An 18837-nucleotide genomic window follows, 5' to 3' on the forward strand; every position below is an offset into this window, starting at 1 on the left:
ATACATTATCACACATAATTGTCATAACAAAGGAAGTTAAGCAGTTTTCCCTAAGCAGTAGCACCATGCTCAGCAGGGCTAGAAGTCCTACTATCACAGCTGTAAAGCTCGTGGTTCTCCATATTGCCACATAGAAAGGAGAAAGACCAAAGGGATTCACATGCAGTTTATTACTTACTGAAACAGCAAAACCAGTAGCGGTGTTCCCAGTCCTAGAAGGTCATACTGGGAGGACTTGCAGGGTGCCCTGCCAAAGTGTGGGTCAGACCGAGATGAACTGTGCAGCGCATGTGAAGGCCAAGTCATCAGAGCAACGTGGTGAAGCCATTCGCCTACACCTCTATTCTCCAATCTTTTATCTATCTAGCTAAATGCTCTCTTCAGACTCTCAGGCCACTCAATCAAATACTCTAATTTCGTACTTTCTCTTAGGCAACACCAGGCTGAGTGACTAGACTGCGACTCTGAGCAGGAAGACCAGGCCTTTTTTGTAGGTCAGCCCACAACCAGACTCCCTGCTACCTAAGTATGTCCCAGGTACCATGCTGGTTCACCAGTGAGAGCCACATAAAAAACAGGAGTGGGAAGTAAACTGCTCTCTTTTTCCTGATTATACCTATAATCCAGGTATAGCATGGGATATTCAAAATTACTATATCCCATCATCACTGGCTAGCAGAGCAATGCAACTATCATTCTGTAACAAAGTTTTCACTTTAGATAACCCTTGAACAACACAGGGGTTAGAGGCACTGACTCCCCCCATCCCACCTCCACCCCCTAAAACTGAAAATCCAAGTATAACTTTTGACTCCAAAACCTTACCTAGTCTACTGTTGACTGAAAAGCCTTACTAATAACACACTTTGTATGTCATATGTATGACATACTGTATTCTTACAAAGTTATACTACTTTATTTGTTGAAAAGTAAATCAATGTATAAATGGATCTTCAGTTTAAACCCATGTTGTTCAAGGGTCAATTGTAGTTTCCCACCTTTTCTAGTTGTGTTATTTCCTAAAGTGGGAATTAAAGATAAGAATATATGTGAAGGAGTCAGTTAACCTTCCTTGGAGTTCTGCCTAATAACTCACTTTAGGTACCCAACTCAAAAAAACACGATCCATTAGAGCAGTGGTTCTCAACCATTCTAATGCCTCGACCCTTTAATACAGTTCCTCATGTTGTGGTGACCCCCAACCATAAAATTATTTTCGTTGCTACTTCAGAACTGTAATTTTGCTACTGTTACGAATCGTAATGTAAATATCTGATATGCAGAATGTATTTTCATTGTTACAAATTGAACATAATTAAAGCATAGTGATTAATCACAAAAACAATATATAGTTATGTTTTCCGATGGTCTTAGGCGACCCCTGTGAAAGGGTCATTCGACCCCCAAAGGGGTCTCGACACATAGGTTGAGAACTGCTGCATTAGAGGGTTGGTGGTCTCAAACCTCTAAAAATCTCTGACAACTCCAAGTAACAGATTTGTGTTTAGCAGCCAAGTATAAGCTACATAAGATGCAGTATTCTGTTAGGATACAAACTGTATTAGGAATGTTAAGTATCACCTATTAAAATGAGTGAGCTAATTTTGTGCCTCCTGACATAGAAAAATTCTTTCCATAAAAGTGATCAGTTCCCATAAAACAGGCTGAAATGCCACTGAAGAGAAACCTGATAAAACTGTTATTCCCTGTTAGTTACCCCATCACTATCAATCACATTCTAGTTGTCCAGGTTCTGTTGAGAGGGTAGCAAGAACCACAATACAGGCATTTTATTGGGATGGGTTAATATTCAGACTTCATAAAACTGAATGTTGAGATTAATGATGCAAGGGGACTCAAGTACCAGAAGAGACCTATAGGACAGAATATACTTTCTTGTCAGCAGGACCAATTAAGGGATGACAGATCCAGCAATCAGTTAAATGCAGAGCCATAATTATCGCCCAGTTAATACATAGAAGAGTGTTCTGCTTTCCCTTAATCAGGAACCACAGGAAATCCATGACTAATAGGATGAGGTATTCAGGGCTTTGCCCAAGGACACAACTCCCAAGGACATTCACTCCCAAAGTCAGCATCTGCTGGAAGTTTCTAAGTGTCCTTGGATTAAGATCTCCCATTGGCCAGCAGTTATGTTGAGGATGGTGACAACCTTGGGGAAATTAGATTAATGGTTGAGCCTCTCACCCTCCCCTCTCCCGGGTCTATTGTCTTCCTTCCCTAACAAACTTGGGAGCTATGCAAGTTTTGCTGGGTGAGAAAGGATGGCAATCACTCAATTGTGAAACTAACTGATCCCATGCTCTAAGTCACCCTAGCCACAACACACTTTGTCCAATGACATGGTCATGTAGAATAAAAAAAGGTGAAAGCTGATAAAATAGCGTCGCAGTGAATCTTTAGGACCATAATGAAACAATCACCTACCTGAGAGGATTTTCTATCACTCATTAAACACCTTTCAACTATTTTAACCACAACTACATGTGGCATTAAAGAGATCTGCAAAAATATAAGACAGTGCTACTCTTTTCACTATTATTTTTGGAAAAGATTTATATAAACATGTAAGGTTTTATTGTACTTTAAAATTTTCTCAGTTTTAGTTTCTAATGCAGTAACTATTGTTGTAACCTACATAAACTTAAATGTTCTTTAGGATCCTGAAGAGTTTTCTTCTTGAGTCCATGTGCCCCTGCAGTTTACAGCTGCAGAAAGAGTATGCCCATGTAATTCTTATGCAGGAAGAAGCAGGAAGCAGACACCTGATCTCTGGAATTTGCCTGTGCATATTTTTTTCCTATGGGTCTATATTATGTCATAAAGTTTCACCAAAATAACACAAAAATAGAGAAAAGGTTCAAAACCACAAGTTAAGTCTTTGAAAAAATCAATTAAATTGGTAAACCTTTTTTTGTTACACTAACCAGGGAAAACACACACACATGATCAGCACAGCAAGTGAAGTCAACATCTAATGTGAATGACATTTAATGCATCTTAAAATCCAACACCTTTCATGATAAAAACAGAAAGTAGACATAGAAGGAAATCTAGGGAGAGCAACATGTTAGGAGACACCTCAACTTGATAAGAGGTATCTACAAAACCACAGCTTTCATAATTAATGGTGAAAGACTGAATGCTTTCCCTATAAGAAAGGAACAAGACAATGATGTCTGCTCTTGCCACTTCTATTCATAGAGGAGTTTGAAGCAGGATTAGGCAAGAAAGAATTAGGGGTGGAAGGAGGAGGCATGGACGTGACAGCTGGAGCTGAAACCACAAAACGTTTTCCAGGAAAACTGAATGTTTTGTGACGAGGATTTTTTTCTTGCAAGTGCAAAATGAAATGTTGCAAAAAAGGCCAGAAACCAATCAGAGAGCCACACAAAGAAAGGGCCTTTATCAGATACTGGAGGCCCAACGCACGAAGATTCATGCAAGAATAGGCCTTCCTTCCCCTGGCTGCCGGCACCACCTTCACTTCGGCCTGGAGGCACCTTTCTGCCATGGCTCCAGCCAGAGCCACCTTCCGCCTCATCACATCAATTTGCATATTCCCTCCTTATTGGTTGTGGGCACCGCCATCTTTATCGCAAAGACAATTTGCATATTGCTCTTTATTAGGTAGGATAAGGGGAAAATGCAGAATGCTTTAATGGCAATCCATTTGGGTCCCCTTCCCAAGTAGCGAGCTTGTGTTTGCCTACAATAAACTCCTGCCTTGCCTGAACTCCTCTAGTCCTTGCTTCATTCTTCAATTCCTTGAGACAAGACCAGGAAAGAATTCCCACTCACCGGTTCTAGTATCAATACTGTACCAGGGCAGTTAGATGGAAAAGGAAAAGCAAAAGACATCCAGACTAGAAACAAAAAAGGAAAACTATCTCTCCTTGTAGAAGACATCTTGCATTTTAAGAAAACTGTTTAGGAATCCAATAAAAAAACTAACACAACTAATAAAATTAGCTTGTCCAGGTTGTCTAATACAAGCTCAATATACAAAAGCCAAATGTATCTAGAAAACATTCCATTTAAAGTAACATTAATTTAAAAAAAACCTGAAACGCGGCTCCTGTGACAGATCAGCAGAAACAATGCCAGGGCACCTTCCACTGTGTCTTGGATGGCATGATAGGAAAGCTTAAAACGTCCTCAACATCTTGGTCCCCACTACTGTCCCGTCCACCACCAAGCTGTAAGCATTCTGGCCAAAGATGCCTCTTCAGGAATACGTCCAGTCCAAAGAAGACTCCCCCTTGGAAATCTGCCTCTCTCTCCAACCTGCATAGACAAACAAGTGAGGTGGAGATGGGCCTCGACTATGGAAGCCCCACTGTGAACCTGACGGGAGAAAGCCTGAAGTGTGGAAATGGCCACTGGGTAGCAGAGACTGGGATTAGTGGAAGTGTGGACCAGAGGGAGGTTCAACCCCTCTGGAAGAGGAACAATCTCTTGCAGGTGGATGTAGATGTCCTGCTTGACAAGTTCTGAGACCACTGCCGAATCCCAAATGAAGGAACTGGAAGAACTGAAGAGTGTCAATCAGAAAAGGAAATGAAGAGCTCTGAGATATTCATTTAGGAAAACAGGGAGAACTCAACTGATCAGGAGTCGAATAGAGCTGAGAGGTTTTGTTTTGTGTTTTTAGACAAACTAGTAGAGTGGGTCCTGAGAGAGAGTACCACAAATGGGGCCAAAAGGCACTGGCATCCTTGAGTTAGCAATAGAATGGTGACAACATAATGGAGGAAATCAGGATTCCAGGCCAGGGCAGTTAAGTAGCAATGTTCAGTAACTGCACAGCGAAGGGAGGCCAGGCTGTGAACTAGGCCTCAGGGAGGTCTGGAGCGATGCTAAGACTTTGGGTGCTCTCCAGTCACTTATCGTATTAATGCACTTATCCCAGGCTCACTCTCATTGGACACACTCTCTTGGGAGAAGCAGCTGGAGTTCATCATAGCTTCCCCTCACATTGGTGTTTGGGGTGTGGCCCCAGTTCTAAAGAGCCGGGTCCTTTGACCTTCAGGCCACTCTTTGTAAATGAGTGTGTGTTCCCCAAATCCACATCCTCTGGCTTTAGTTTCTCAGCAGCAATCACCAGTCTTTTATGCAACTCTGTATTTTTGTGCTACTTTCTTGTTTACACTACTTTTTTCTTTTCTTTAAAGATTTAAATTAAGAAATAAAATTAAAAACTTTTCCCCTGGCTGGTTTGGCTCAATAATTGGAGCATCAGACTGTGGACCCAAGGGTCTAGGGTTCAATTCCCAGTCAAGGGCACATACCTCAGGTGCAGATTCCCCAGGCTAGATCCTCACCCGACCTGTCATATGTGGGAGACAACAAATCTGTATCTCTCTTACAATGTCTCTCTCTGTCTCTTCCCCCTCCCTCCTCTTCTAAGCTCTCTAGAAATCAATAGAAAAAAAATATCCTCAGGGGAGAATTTAAAAATAAAAACTTTCAAACAAACTTAAAAGTAAAAACTTTATACTCTGAATATTATAAAACATTACTAAAAGAAATCAAAGAGCTAATAACTGGAGAGAAAAATCCACATTCATAGATTGGAGGATTTAATACTGCTAAGGTAGCAACTCTCCAAATTATGCAATCCTTACCCAAATCCCAGATTTCTTTGCAGAAATTCAAAACTTGATCTTAACATTCAATTTGAAAAAGAATAAAAGTGGAGGACTCATACTTCTCAACTTAAAAACTGATTAGTATTGCCAAAAAGAATCAAAAGGCTAATGTTAACCCACTTGCCCCCAGGCAGCAAATCAAGTCTTAATTGCAGTTTCAGCCCCTGGGGGAAGTAATTACAAATTAGTGAGATAATCTGTCTGAAAATACCCAAGTCAGGTGACCTTGTCTGAAACAATCCTTCCTTCTTTTGTTAATAATTTCATGCCCAAAGATGAGGGCCTGATGGGGGGAGGGGGGAAGGCTAGAGGGGTAAGTGGGGGAAAGAGGGGGACTTATGTATTACCGTCAATAAAGATTTTTTCAAAAAATTTTTTCTTGCCCCAGTTTCCTATAAAATCCTTCCATTTCCACCTATTTTTATTTAATTTTTCAATTATGTTGACATGTAATACTATATTAATTTTCTACTACTTCTGCAGTACCTCTGTATTTACTAGATGGGATTGTTCAACATCAGATCTTCAAATTTATTTGGCTTAATTTTAATAATACAAAACTACAGTAAATAAGACCATGTGGTACTGACATAGAAGAGACATTAATCAATGAAATAGAAACCAAATAAAAACTTCAGATTTATGGTCACCAGTAAGAAACTAGAATTCAGAATATACAAATTCTTACAATTCAACAACACAAAGACAACTCAAATTTAAATTCCATAAAGTTTTGCCCCGCAGGTGTGGATCTTCAAACTATGAACCAGGAGGTCATGTGCGTGAACCCATGAAACAAGAGGTCACAGTTGACTCAAGGTGAGGGCACATGCCCAGGTTTGGGGCTTGATCCTCAGTAGGGGCATGCAGGAGGCAGCCAATAAATGATTCTCATCATTGATGTTTCTATTTCGCCCTCTCCCTTCCTCTCTGAAATCAATAAAAACATATTTTTTAAAGAACATAAAGTCTATAAAGGTTTTGGATAGCCACTTTTTCCAAAAGATACACAAATAGCTAAATAAGATGATAGTCATTAATCATCAGGAAAGTGCAATAAAAACTCACAATGGGGTACCACTTCTTGCTCACTATGATGGCTATAATTAAAAACACAAGTGTTGATATGGATGTGGGCAAACTGGATGGAACTCATGTTTTGCTACCGAGAATATAAGTGGCTCACCTCCTTTGAATAATAGTCTGGCAGTTTCTCAAAAGGTCAAATGGAAAAAATACCCTCAGGGAAGATTTAAAAATAAAACTTAAAAACTTTCATATTGAACCGAGGCCAGCATGGCCAATGGTGAACTTGAGGAGGGGGGGGTGAAGAATTAAAGAAAACAGTCAAGAGAATATAATTGGGGCCAGGTGGATCACTGTGCCTGGATGAGGACACAGTGACCCCGCCTGTAAACGGAATTATTTTATAGTCCGATCACACAAATGAAAACAAGGGAGTGGTCAAGATATTTACAATGTTCTCTTTCGAGTTTCAAATCTGCTTCTTTCCTATTATTTCAATTCTCTGAACTCTCTATCAAGCTTTGTTTTGGCAGTACTTGCTGTACCTCCCACAGCCCACATCCCTAAGCTACCTAGGACTACTAGGTCGGACTATAAGGTCAGGCTTCCGTACAACCATAGCCTTTGGCTGTAACTGTGCTGGGAGGACTTTGCCCTCCAAGCAGGGACTTGTATGTGGCTTTGCCACAAGAACACCTTAATAGCTGCTCTCCACACATATAAATTTTATTTATTTGAAAATAAAAACTTTCAATGAGAAACCAAGATGGCGGCATAGGTAAACACTGGAAATTGCTGCCTCCCACAACAAATTAAAAAATACAACTAAAAGACAAAACGGACATCATCCAGAACTACAGGAAGACTAGCTGAGTGGAAATTCTACAACTAGAAGGAAAGAGAAAAGCACACTGAGACTCAGAGGAGGTGTGGAAGTGCAGAGGCAAGGAGGCGGACGTGGCAAGGGCTGGCAACTGAGGACTTGGCTGTCTTTCTAAATCGGGAGGGAGTCACAAGCCCCCAACTGCTCTGAACTCCAATTCCGGGTGAGTCTCTGGGGACCCAGACTCATACGGGGAGAAACTGGACTGTCTGGCAGCGGGCAGATCTGGGAACTTCAGGGTGGGTTCTTCTCAAAGGTCCTTGGAGTGATTACCAGGACACTGAGACACAGGGCCCCTTAGGGCAGGGCTGAGGATCAGCCCTGAGACCCTGCCCCACCCAGGCTGGGGCAGAGGCTTTTGCATATGAATGCCCTGGCCCTTTGCAATCTGAAAATTACCTAACAAATTGCAGCTGGGCCACACAGACCCAGAACTTCCAAGAGAAGGCCCAAGGCCCTACAGCAGCTTGCATTGCTTCACAGCTGGGCCTCATCTGGGCACCTCCAAATCCCAAAAAGGGAATGGGAATCTGCAGATCTCTTCACAGCTCCGGTTGGGTAGCATCAGGCAGAGGCTAAGTTAGCACCTCCTTAGATCCAAGAGCCAGTGTACCCAGTGGTCAGAGTGGGACCATCCAGATTACAACTCCTCAGATCCATAAGGGACACACTCAGGGGGCAGACTCAGTGAGCACCAAAGCCCCACTGAAGCAAGTCTTGCCCCAGAAGGGTGTCTTCAGCACAGAAGTTCTCCCACCATAGACACAGCTGATTCTCACAGCCAATTGGCCTGGAGGTCAATTCCTCCCAGTGATGCCTACAACAATCAAGGCTTAACTACAACAAGACTGTGCACAAAGCCCACAAAGGGGTGCACCAAGAGTGTCCACCTCAGGTAATTGGGGAGGCTGAGCCACTGGTCCCTATGACACCTAGCACACAAAGCCACTCTACCAACACAGGGAAGCATAAAAAATGCGGAGACAAAGAAAACAGGTCACAAATGACAGAAATGGAGGAAAGCAAACGACTGGATATAGAGTTCAAAACCATGATTATAAGGTTTCTCAAGAATTTTCTGGAAACAGCTGATAAATTTAGTGAGACCCTGGAGGATATGAAAAAAGACCAACTAGAAGTTAAGCATACACTGAATGAAATAAAGAATAATATAGAGAGATCCAACAGCAGACAAGAGGATCCCAAGAAACAAGTCAAAGATTTGAAATACGAAAAAACAAAAAATACCCAACTGGAAAAGAAAAAAGAATCCAAAAATATGAAGATAGTGTAAGGAGCCTCTGGGACAACTTCAAGCGTACCAACATCCGAATTATAGGGGTGCCAGAAGAAGAGAGAGGGCAAGATATTGAAAACCTATTTAAAGAAATAATTGCCGAACCGGTTTGGCTCAGTGGATAGAGCATCGGCCTGCGGACTCAAGGGTCCCAGGTTCGATTCCAGTCAAGGGCATGTACCTTGGTTGCAGGCACATCCCCAGTGGGGGGCGTGCAGGAGGCAGCTGATCGATGTTTCTAACTCTCTATCCCTCTCCCTTCTTCTCTGTAAAAAAATCAATAAAATATATTTTTTAAAATAATAAAATAAAGAAAGAAATAATGACAGAAAACTTCCCCTACCTTGTGAAAGAAATAGACTTGCAAGTCCAGAAAGTGTAAAGAACCCCAAACAAAAGGAATCAAAAGAGGACCACACCAAGACACATCATAATTAAAATGCCAAGAGCAAAAGACAAAGAGAGAATCTTAAAAGCAGCAAGAGAAAAAAAGTCAGTTACCTACAGGGGAGTACCCATACGACTGTCAGCTGATTTCTCAACAGAAACTATGCAGGCCAGAAGAGAGTGGCAAGAAATATTCAAAGTGATGAATGCCAAGAACCTACAACCAAGATTACTTTATCCAGCAAAGCTATCATTCAGAATTGAAGGTCAGATAAAGAGCTTCACATATAAGAAAAAGCTAAAGGAGTTCACCACCACCAAACCAGCATTATATGAAATGCTATTCTTTAAGAAGAGGAAGAAGAAAAAGGTAAAGTTAAAAATTATGAACAGCAAATACTTATCTATCAACAAGTGAATCTAAAAATCAAGTGAATAAAAAATCTGAACAGAGTAAACTAGCGAATAGAATAGAACCAGGGGCATGGAAAGGGAGTGGACTGACAATCTTGGGGAAAAGGGGTGTGGGGGTGCAGGAAGAGACTGGACAAAAACTGTACACCTATGGATGAGGACAGTGGGAGGGGTAAGGGCAGAGGGTGGGGTTGCAACTGGGTGGAGGAGAGCTATGGGGGGGGAAAAAAGAGGAACAACTGTAATAATCTGAACAATAAAGACTTAATTAAAAAAATAATAAAAATAAAAACTTTCAAATGTTACCATGTGACAGAGCAATTCCACTCCTAGGTATACATACCCAAGGCCCAAAAATGTCTATACTAACACTTGTACATTAATACTCACAGCAGCATTACTCATAGTAGCCAAAACGTAGAAACAACACAATGTCTATTAACATGAAAGGACAAAAACAAAATTTGGCATTATCTACACAATGTAGCATTCTTTAGCAATATAAAGGAATGATGTACATATATATGTCAACATGGGTAAACCTTGAAAAAACTGTTCTAGGTCAGAGAAGAGAATAAAAGACCACAGGATTTCATCTATATGATATTCATATATGTGAATATACCTAAAACCACTGTACACTGTAAATGGGTTAATTGGATATGAACGTGGTATATGAATTCTATCTCTAAGCTACTTTACAAAAACAAAAATACATACAGCATTTTCCTGTTACTAGCAAGATACACACATGCCCCAATGAGAGCCAATGGAATTTGAATTTTTGGTGGAGCAAGCAGACAAAGGGCATGATCAAGGCAAGTTGAAATTGATTGGATATGTGAACAAAAGCAGGTTGATGAAATTAACCTAACAAGCTCAGTGACCAACACAACCTCACACGATAATCTCATCAAATTCCTATCTAGTATATGGATAGCCCATGGACAGACAATAGTTTCGTGAAGACCTGGGGAGAAGGGGGGGGGGGGGGGGGGAGGTGCGGGGGAAGAGGACAGAATACTTTCAACAATAAAGATAAATTTAAAAAATGAAATAAAAAATTTCTAACTGGGCAGGCCATGGTGGGTAGTTACTCCAGGCTTAAGGCTTCCTCAGTAAAAGGTGTATCTTTCCCTTAAGCAAGCCCTGTCCATTGTTCTTGTGCACCTAGGGCAACACACCTTTGAAATGCCAGAGTAATTTTGCCAGTCCCCTACCAGGGGAACTAACCTGGAGGGAGCACAAGATCTTATCACCTATATATCATCCCTACTTATTGTAAAATGTTAACATCCTGTACCCAGCAATGTATGTATCTCTCCATTTTACTTTTTATCCAGTGATCCCCTCCTTGCTTTCTCCAGCCTCTGTAATGGTCAGCCAATTAATTTCATGTAATCCTTTTTTCTTACAAATGCATAAAAACAACTGCATAATTAACATTCTCCACAGCATTTTCTTAGTCTGTTGAGGTCTTGCTTCCATGCATGTCCTGTTAGCCTCAAATAAACTTATAAAATTTTTCTATGTTTGGACACTCATTGACAGATAAATGCCTAGAGATACTGGGGCCACACAGTGAAGGGAACTGTACCTGAAAACGAAGTCAATGCTGAAGCCAAGCACAATTCAGAGATGCAGGATGAGGCCATACCTGAAGGTCAAGTTACATAATCTTTAAATTATGATCCAATACATTTCTTTGGGGCTTAAAAAAACACAGTAATCTATTTATGATTTCTCTCTTAAAATTTAACAGTACCATAATTTCTTGTAACAGTTTGCAACTTTAATCACAAGCTAAAAACTTTATTTACAAATAAAGTCTTGTAATTTAAGAACCATAGTGACTCTCATTAAATCTGCAATCAATATTAACTATTAACAAATGTCTCACTTGCTTTTCAATTTACAAGGACACTTAGGATATTAAGAATAAACAGCTACAGAACTGCCTCCCAACAAAGCATTTAGAATTCTTCAAGGTCCACATGATTTTGTCTTTCTTTACAAGGCTTATTACAAAGTAAATGTTTTAAAACCTTTGTAATTTTTTAAATTGATTTCTGATAGAGGAAGGAAGAGGGAGAGGATAGAAACATCAATGAGAATTCTTGATAGGGTGCCTCCTGCACACCTCCCACTGTGGATCAAGCCAACAACCTGGACATGTGGCCTGACCGGAAACCAAATGCATGACTCAACCACTGAGCCACACAGGCCAAGCACAAAGTAAATTTTAACTTGCATTTCTATAAACAAGGTTGGTAAATTATTGTCTCTATCTCATATTGAATGTTTTCTATGTCTCCTTCACACAGTATGCCTCCAGTGGGGGATGGAGGGTGTGGCAAAAAAAACCTAGATAGACAAAAAAAAAGTCTTGAAATTCACCTTTATAAAAGCCTTTTAAAACAGGTTAGATCAATTCTCTAGATATTTATGTTACTATTGTGTCCAAAACCGTAATAATATAAAGGATATGGAGCTTCCAGCACTTCAGGGAAGTAATATAGAAAATGTAGAAAAGTACAGTTTTGGAGCAAATTAGCCCTGGGTGGAGAATTTAATGGAGGCATTCATGATTTCAAAAAGGCCTGCAGGTAAAAACAAGAGTTGTGTCTGGTACTTCCTTATAAAAACAGAACCTACAATAGAATCGATAGTGAAAACTTCAAAGCTGGGTAAGTTCATGTAGAGCTTAAATTAGCAAACTGAATTTTGTGTAATATCTAGTATATTGTCTTAGGCCATAAAATGTATTTCCTCTAACATGGCAACAGCTAAAATTTATTAAGCAATTACCATGTCAGGAGCTGTTCCAAGTGCGTGTGTATTATAACAATCCAAGAGGTAGTTACTACTGTTATCCTCATTTTACAGACCAGATAACTGAGACAAAAAAGTTAAATATCTTCCCAAGGTTACTTTTACTCTCAGTGAAGCCAAGATCTGAGGCTCAGCAGTGTAACTGCAAACACTGTGGTCTTAATCATCACTCTTTTTTTTATATATATATATTTTATTGAGTTTTTACAGAGAGGAAGGGAGAGAGATATTGTTAGAAACATCGATGAGAGAGAAACATCGATCAGCTGCCTCCTGCACACTCCCTACTGGGTATGTGCCCGCAACCAAGATACATGCCCTTGACCGGAATCGAACCTGGGACCCTTGAGTCCACAGGCCGACACTCTATCCACTGAGCCAAACCGGTCAGGGCTTAATCATCAATCACTCTTGAATTTTATAAGATGAAAGCCCAGGAGACGATCACTTTGGCTTTATTGGTTGGTATCTCACGGAATGGCTCACCCAAAGTTGTGACGTCTTCAACACCATGTGCCGGAAATAATAAAAGCAACCAAGTAAGAAACAGAGCAGCACATCAAAATTAAAATGCCAAAGGTTTAATACAAAGAAGGAATCTTAAAAAAACAGCAAGGGAGACCTGGCAGGATTGGATCAATGGATAGAGCTCCGGCCTTCGGACTTCAAGTGTCCCAGGTTCAATTCCGGTCAAGGGCACATACCTGGGTTGCAGGCTCGATTCCCAAGAGGGGGCATGCAGGAGGCAGTCGATCAACCATTCTCTCATCATCACTGATATGCTATCTCTCTCTCCCTCTCCCTTCCTCTTTGAAATCAATAAAAATATATTTTTAAAAAAACAGCAAGGGAGCTTAGTTACCTACTAGGGAATTAGTTACCTACAATTGAGCACCCATATGACTGTCAGCTGATTTCTCAACAAAAACTTTCAGGTCAGAGAGGAGTGGCAAGAACTATTCAGTGATGAACAGCAAGGACCTAGAAGCAAGATTACTATACCCAAGAAAGCTATCATTTAGAATTTCAAGTCAGATAAGGAGCTTCACAATCAAGAAAAAGCTGAAGTAGTTTATCACCACCAAGCAGTATTACATGAAATGTTGGTCTTCTTGAAGATGAATAAAAAGAGATAAAAATTTGAACAAGAGGCTGGGCATGGACCTATGAACCAGGAGGTCAAGGCACATGCCTGGGTTGCAGGCTGTATCCCCAATAGGGGGCGTGCAGGAGGCAGTCTTATCATTGATGTTTCTATCTCCCTTCTCCCTCTCCCTTCCTCTCTGAAATCAATAGAAATATATTGGGGGAAAAAAGAATCTCTTCCATATCTCGCAAAGATGAATAACTCACTCAATGCTAAGCTAACCACATTATTTCTAAGTTTTGCATCAAATCCATTGTGTACTAGTTTAATTTTTAGCCAATGCAGATTCATTTAATGAATAATTTTGTTACATAGCAGATATATTAGGCTACTTAGAAGTAAAATACTTACCTTTCAATGTTACTCTTTCATTGTATGTGTTCCCATTTCTCTCCAAACATGTCAGTGTCCCTCCACAATGTTTACTTTTTTGATCCTGGGACAGCAAGAAACTACTATATAATTACTCAATATAAAATTTATATATCACCTTTACTTATATTAAATTTACAATAAAAATACATGCCCATCTGCTCCCTTGATAACACTGCTGTGCAAAGCTCTATTACTTAAAGTTGCACGAAAAGCATACTAATTTTCTTGAATTTTGAAGTGTGCAAAGAAACAAATACTAACTAGGTCAGGCCCCACAGGTGTGGCCCAGTGGTTCAGCATAGACCCATGGACCAGGATCAGGACAACCAATCACTGATTCTCACCAGTGGTGTTTCTGAATCTCTCTCCCTCTCCCTCCCTCTCTGAAAAATAAAAATGCATTTTTTAAAACACACACACACACACACACACACACACACACAAAAACAAATAAACAAAAAAAACCCCACCTAGGTCTGGCCTAAATTGCTGCTCACTTTTCAAGTTAGAATTCATGTACCCTTCTTCCAGGTCTACTGTCCTTTCATTCCCAAGCAAAAGTACTTTGGCCGGGTGGCTCAGTTAGTTGGTGTGTACCCCATGACACCAAAGGCTCGGGGTTCATTCCTGGTCAAGGCACAGACAGAGGTTGCGGGTTCCATTCCCGGTTGGGGTATGCGAGGCAACCAAAGGATGTTACATACACATCGATGTCTCACTCTCTCCAAAATCAATAAAAATATATGTCCTCGAGTGAAATTTTAAAAAAAGTTCTTTACCTTAACCATTTTCTTTAATTAGATTAATAAAAGAATCCAACAGTAGAAGGGGAAAAGAAATACATAAGTAACTGAAACCTAAACACTCGTGCATGTTAATACTGAATAAAATTTAAATTTACAGCTCACATTAAGGTCTGCAACCCGACCGATTAAAATGCACTCCAGCCCTAACCGGTTTGGCTCAGTGGATAGAGCATGGGCCTGCGGACTGAAAGGTCCCAGGTTCGATTCCGGTCAAGGGCATGTACCTTGGTTGCGGGCACATCCCCAGTAGAGGGTGTGCAGGAGGCAGCTGATCGATGTTTCTCTCTCATTGATGTTTCTCTCTCATTGATGTTTCTAACACTCTATCCCTCTCCCTTCCTCTCTGTAAAAAATCAATAAAGTGTATTTAAAAATACGCTCTGAGCTCCTGCAGCATCCCCTGTTCTCTTTACAGTGCAGGCAGGCGCTGCAAGTATTACGAATAAATGCTCACTGGAGCGACTCCCCGAAAGCTAGCTGCGGAGCTCGGGAAGCTCCGGGCCGGTGCCGGGGGACCCCCGCGTCCCTCCACACCCCCCGAGCGAGCTCAGTGTGCACTTGAAAACGCCTCCAGGAGCCAACGACTGCGAGGAGCGAAAACATCCCCGGCATCGGGCGTCCCCGGCCACTCGGCGTGCCAGTGGGTCGTTTGTTTCGGGAGGAACCGCTTAATGATGGGGGCGGGGCGGAAGGGAACGGTCTAGTAGATACGAAGCGCAAAACAAAGATTTTTTTTTTTCGCCCCAGCCGACAGGAAAGAATTAAATACAGAAGCTGCCCTTACCCCTCCCCACCTAAGCCACCTCCCTGCAGTTGAACCAAACGCGTGTTCGCGGGCGCTCCCGGGCGGCCTCCAACGGCGAGGCGGCGCCCTCGGGCTCCCGCGAGGCCGGCCTGGCCCCAGCCGCGCGGGCACCGCGAGCAGGTCAGCGGGCCGGGTGGGCGGCCGGGCCCGGGCGGCGGGAACCTCCCCACCGGGAGCCGCCCCAGCAGCACCCTCAGCCCGCGCGGCTCCGTCACGGCCTCGGAACAAAAGCGCTCGGCGGACGGGCGCGCGCCCCGCTCCTGCCCGCGGGCACCTGAGCTCCCGGGGCCCACTGCCCGGCCGGCGACCCGGGAAGGTGAGCGAGGGACAGCGGGCGACGCGGTCCCACACTTACCGACCAGCTCGGCGCCCAGCCGGGGTAAGAGGAGAGACGAGCCGGCCTCCCGGGTGCCGGAGTTTTTAAGTCAACTCGGCCCGCCTCCAGGGGCGGGTCCAGCACGGGCCCGGGCTCCCGGAACAGCTGGGCTCCGCCCCGAAGGGGAACCAAGGCGGCTGCGAGGCCGGCGCCTCCGCGGTCCTAGTGCCGCCCGGATACCCCGCCGCCGCCGCCAGCCCCTCCCTCCAGTGGGTCACGCGGAAGTTTGCAAAGCGTAGCCGCGCTTCCAGTGGTGTAAACGTCTCCAGCCAAGGTTCGCTCCCTTTCATGTGAATCAGAATCGTCCGTGGCGGCTTGTTGGTTAAAAAGGGATCAAAGAGCACCACCTGTGGAATCACCAGCTCATAAGGTCTGTTGCTGCGGATCTCAGGACCAGTGAGTCTGTTATGAGGTCGGCAAACTTTCTATCAAGCATGTGAAAGAAAGTGCACCAAGTAAAGCCTAAGTGTCCCAAATAGCTTCAGGTGCTGCTCCTAAGTGGGACATGCACAGGTGGTCTGGACCATCGGCTTGAGGCTTGTGCCAATACAGTACCTTCTGGTCAGACACTTTCACAGAGACAGCACCGAGATCTGAGCCGAGCAGCAGAAATTACACACAAACAGGTTAGATGCAAGCACACAGGGGGTTTATTTACCAGTTCCTGATGGGTCTCAGACGCTGGGAAGGATCCACCCAGCGATGCTCGCTGGCTGATACACACAAAGGGGTAGAGGGCGCCGTTGGCAGCTGGCTCTTTTCGTGGATGGACAGTTAATTGGGCAGAGTCTCGTGCTGGGAACCGAGCTGTGAGCACACACAGGTCCTCACGCTCTGTCGACAGGAGAGCTATGTGCTGCTGAGTTGATCAGACTGTCTGGTTATATACCCCTCTGTAGACGTGGTCTTCGTTGGTGTGTGTGTTATCAGCGGCTGCCATGTGTGGATCCCCCCGGGGTCTGTTAATCTATGGGTGTGTACAGGCTTTGGGCGTTCCCATCAGATAGGTTGTTTACCAGTACTAGTGGGGTTACAAGGGTGCATTCTTGGGTCTCACACAGTATTCCTATATCTAACATTAGGTACTATAATAATTACAATAACAGTCCACGCAGGGTTACATGCTTTAAGTCTTACATTCTAAGGTCCTAACATTAAGTACCATAATGGTTACTATAACAAGCACCACCTGTGGAATCACCAATTCATTAGGTCCACTGTTGCTGCTGGTCTCAGGACCAGTGAGTCAGTTATGAGGTCGGCAAACTTTCTATCAAGTATATGAAAGAAAGTGCACCAAGTGAAGCCTAAGAGTTTGTGTTGTTTGTTTGTTTTTAGCCTATTGCAGTAGGGAGAACGTCCATTAATGCAGAGGAAACTTCTCACACACAAAAAAAGGGAAATAGATCTTTATTTTTATTTTCCTCTTTTTTTAAGGCCTTTTTTTTTATAGGAGGAAATAAACAAGGGGATCCTGTCTGAGTGACTTAAAAATGAGACCTGGCAGAGGTGTATAGTTCTTGCCCTAGGGAGAGCAGGATATTCCTTTGCCCTTGAGGTTCAATTCTTGGCTCTGCTTACTCACTAGACATACAACCTTGGGGGAAATCATTTAACCTGTCTCTGCCCAGTTTTCCCATCTGTAAAACAAGCATAACACTAATACTTACCTAATAGGATCATGAAGATAGTTATTTAAGTTAATACACATCCTAGAGCAGATCAGATAGGAGGTTTTCCAGAACCTAAGCCACAAGGGTCAGCAAGCAGCAATGAACCCAAGGGAGAGGGAGTTTTGTTGCCAGAAAGTCTGATAGAAACCCCACTCCTTTACAGCTTCAGGAAGGTTTAATGCCCAGCAAGATTAATGCCCAGGAAGCTTCAAGTCTATTTGGGATGAAATGAATGATCTCTCTGCAATGCATCCTTGTCTGTGTTTGCACTGACATTCTCCTGTCTCCTTTAGATAAATAAAGCCTGTCTGATTCCCCAAAAGTGTTTGATCTTTTCACCAATCCTAACATACACCTGAGATTTGTCACAAGTATCACATGATCTTACTCATATGTGGAATCTAATGAACAAAATAAACTGATGAACAAAATAGAGACAAGCATCCAACAGATTGTGGAATCTCAGAGGGAAGGTGGGGGAGGGGAGGCGTGTGGGAAGAGATCAACCAAAGAACTGGTATGCATTTATGCAATAGGGTGATGAAGGGGGTGGGGTGGGGTGGGGGTGGGGGAACTAAAAGAGGTCAATGGGAAAAATAAAGGGTCATATATAATACTTTCAGCAATGAAGACTTAAAATAAAAGGTTTGTGAATGGAAAGGGAGCTATGTAGTAAATCTGACATATTCAGTGACTGAAAGTAATCTCAAAGCGTGATCTGATCATAAATTCCTAACTGGGCAGGTCATTGTGGACAGTCATCCCCCAGGTCTATAAAATGTTTATCTTTTCTTTAAGCAAGCCCTGCCCATTGTTCTTGCGCAGCTAGGTTAACACACCTTTGAAAAGCCAAAAGTAATCTTTTTATCCAGACCTTCAGGCGACCACCCTTAAGGGACACAGGATTTTGTAAACTATCCTATAATCCAATCACAGAGATTTCCCTCCAGGCTTTCTCCTTAATTCCAAACGCTTAAAAAGAACTGCAAAACTGTCATTCTCCAGAGCACTTGAGATCTTGCTTTCCAGCATGTCAGTTCTTTGTCTCAAATAAGCTCTTATAAAAATTATCTACATGCTTCCAACATTCTTGTATCAAAAATCCATCAATATAGCAGCCCTGAGAAGTCACTAGGAAGGAGAC

At 42.6% G+C, this 18837-nt stretch overlaps 1 protein-coding gene and 1 pseudogene across 5 annotated transcripts in view; one reads left to right on the forward strand and one right to left on the reverse strand.

Moving 5' to 3' along the window:
- RESF1 (retroelement silencing factor 1) overlaps positions 1 to 16849 on the reverse strand; it is a 36120-nt gene extending 19271 nt beyond the window's left edge. For 3 of the 5 annotated variants that reach the window (XM_070410472.1, XM_070410475.1, XM_070410471.1), the window contains exons 1-3: positions 16000 to 16079; positions 14010 to 14094; positions 11277 to 11336 (exon numbers count right to left, since the gene is read on the reverse strand). The gene's annotated coding sequence lies outside the window, so the exon portion shown is untranslated. Of the gene's footprint in view, positions 1 to 11276; positions 11337 to 14009; positions 14095 to 15999; positions 16080 to 16678 lie in introns of those variants that run through there. The other 2 variants (XM_070410473.1, XM_070410474.1) reach the window with 2 other exon arrangements.
- LOC139006457 (protein chibby homolog 1 pseudogene) lies at positions 4156 to 4585 on the forward strand (annotated as a pseudogene).
- Positions 16850 to 18837: the final 1988 nt, after the last annotated feature.

Source organism: Myotis yumanensis, unplaced genomic scaffold (genome assembly GCF_028538775.1).
Source record: "Myotis yumanensis isolate MYYU_CA2020_CCGP unplaced genomic scaffold, mMyoYum1.0.hap1 SCAF_3, whole genome shotgun sequence".
In the NCBI taxonomy this organism is placed as follows: Eukaryota; Metazoa; Chordata; class Mammalia; order Chiroptera; family Vespertilionidae; genus Myotis; species Myotis yumanensis.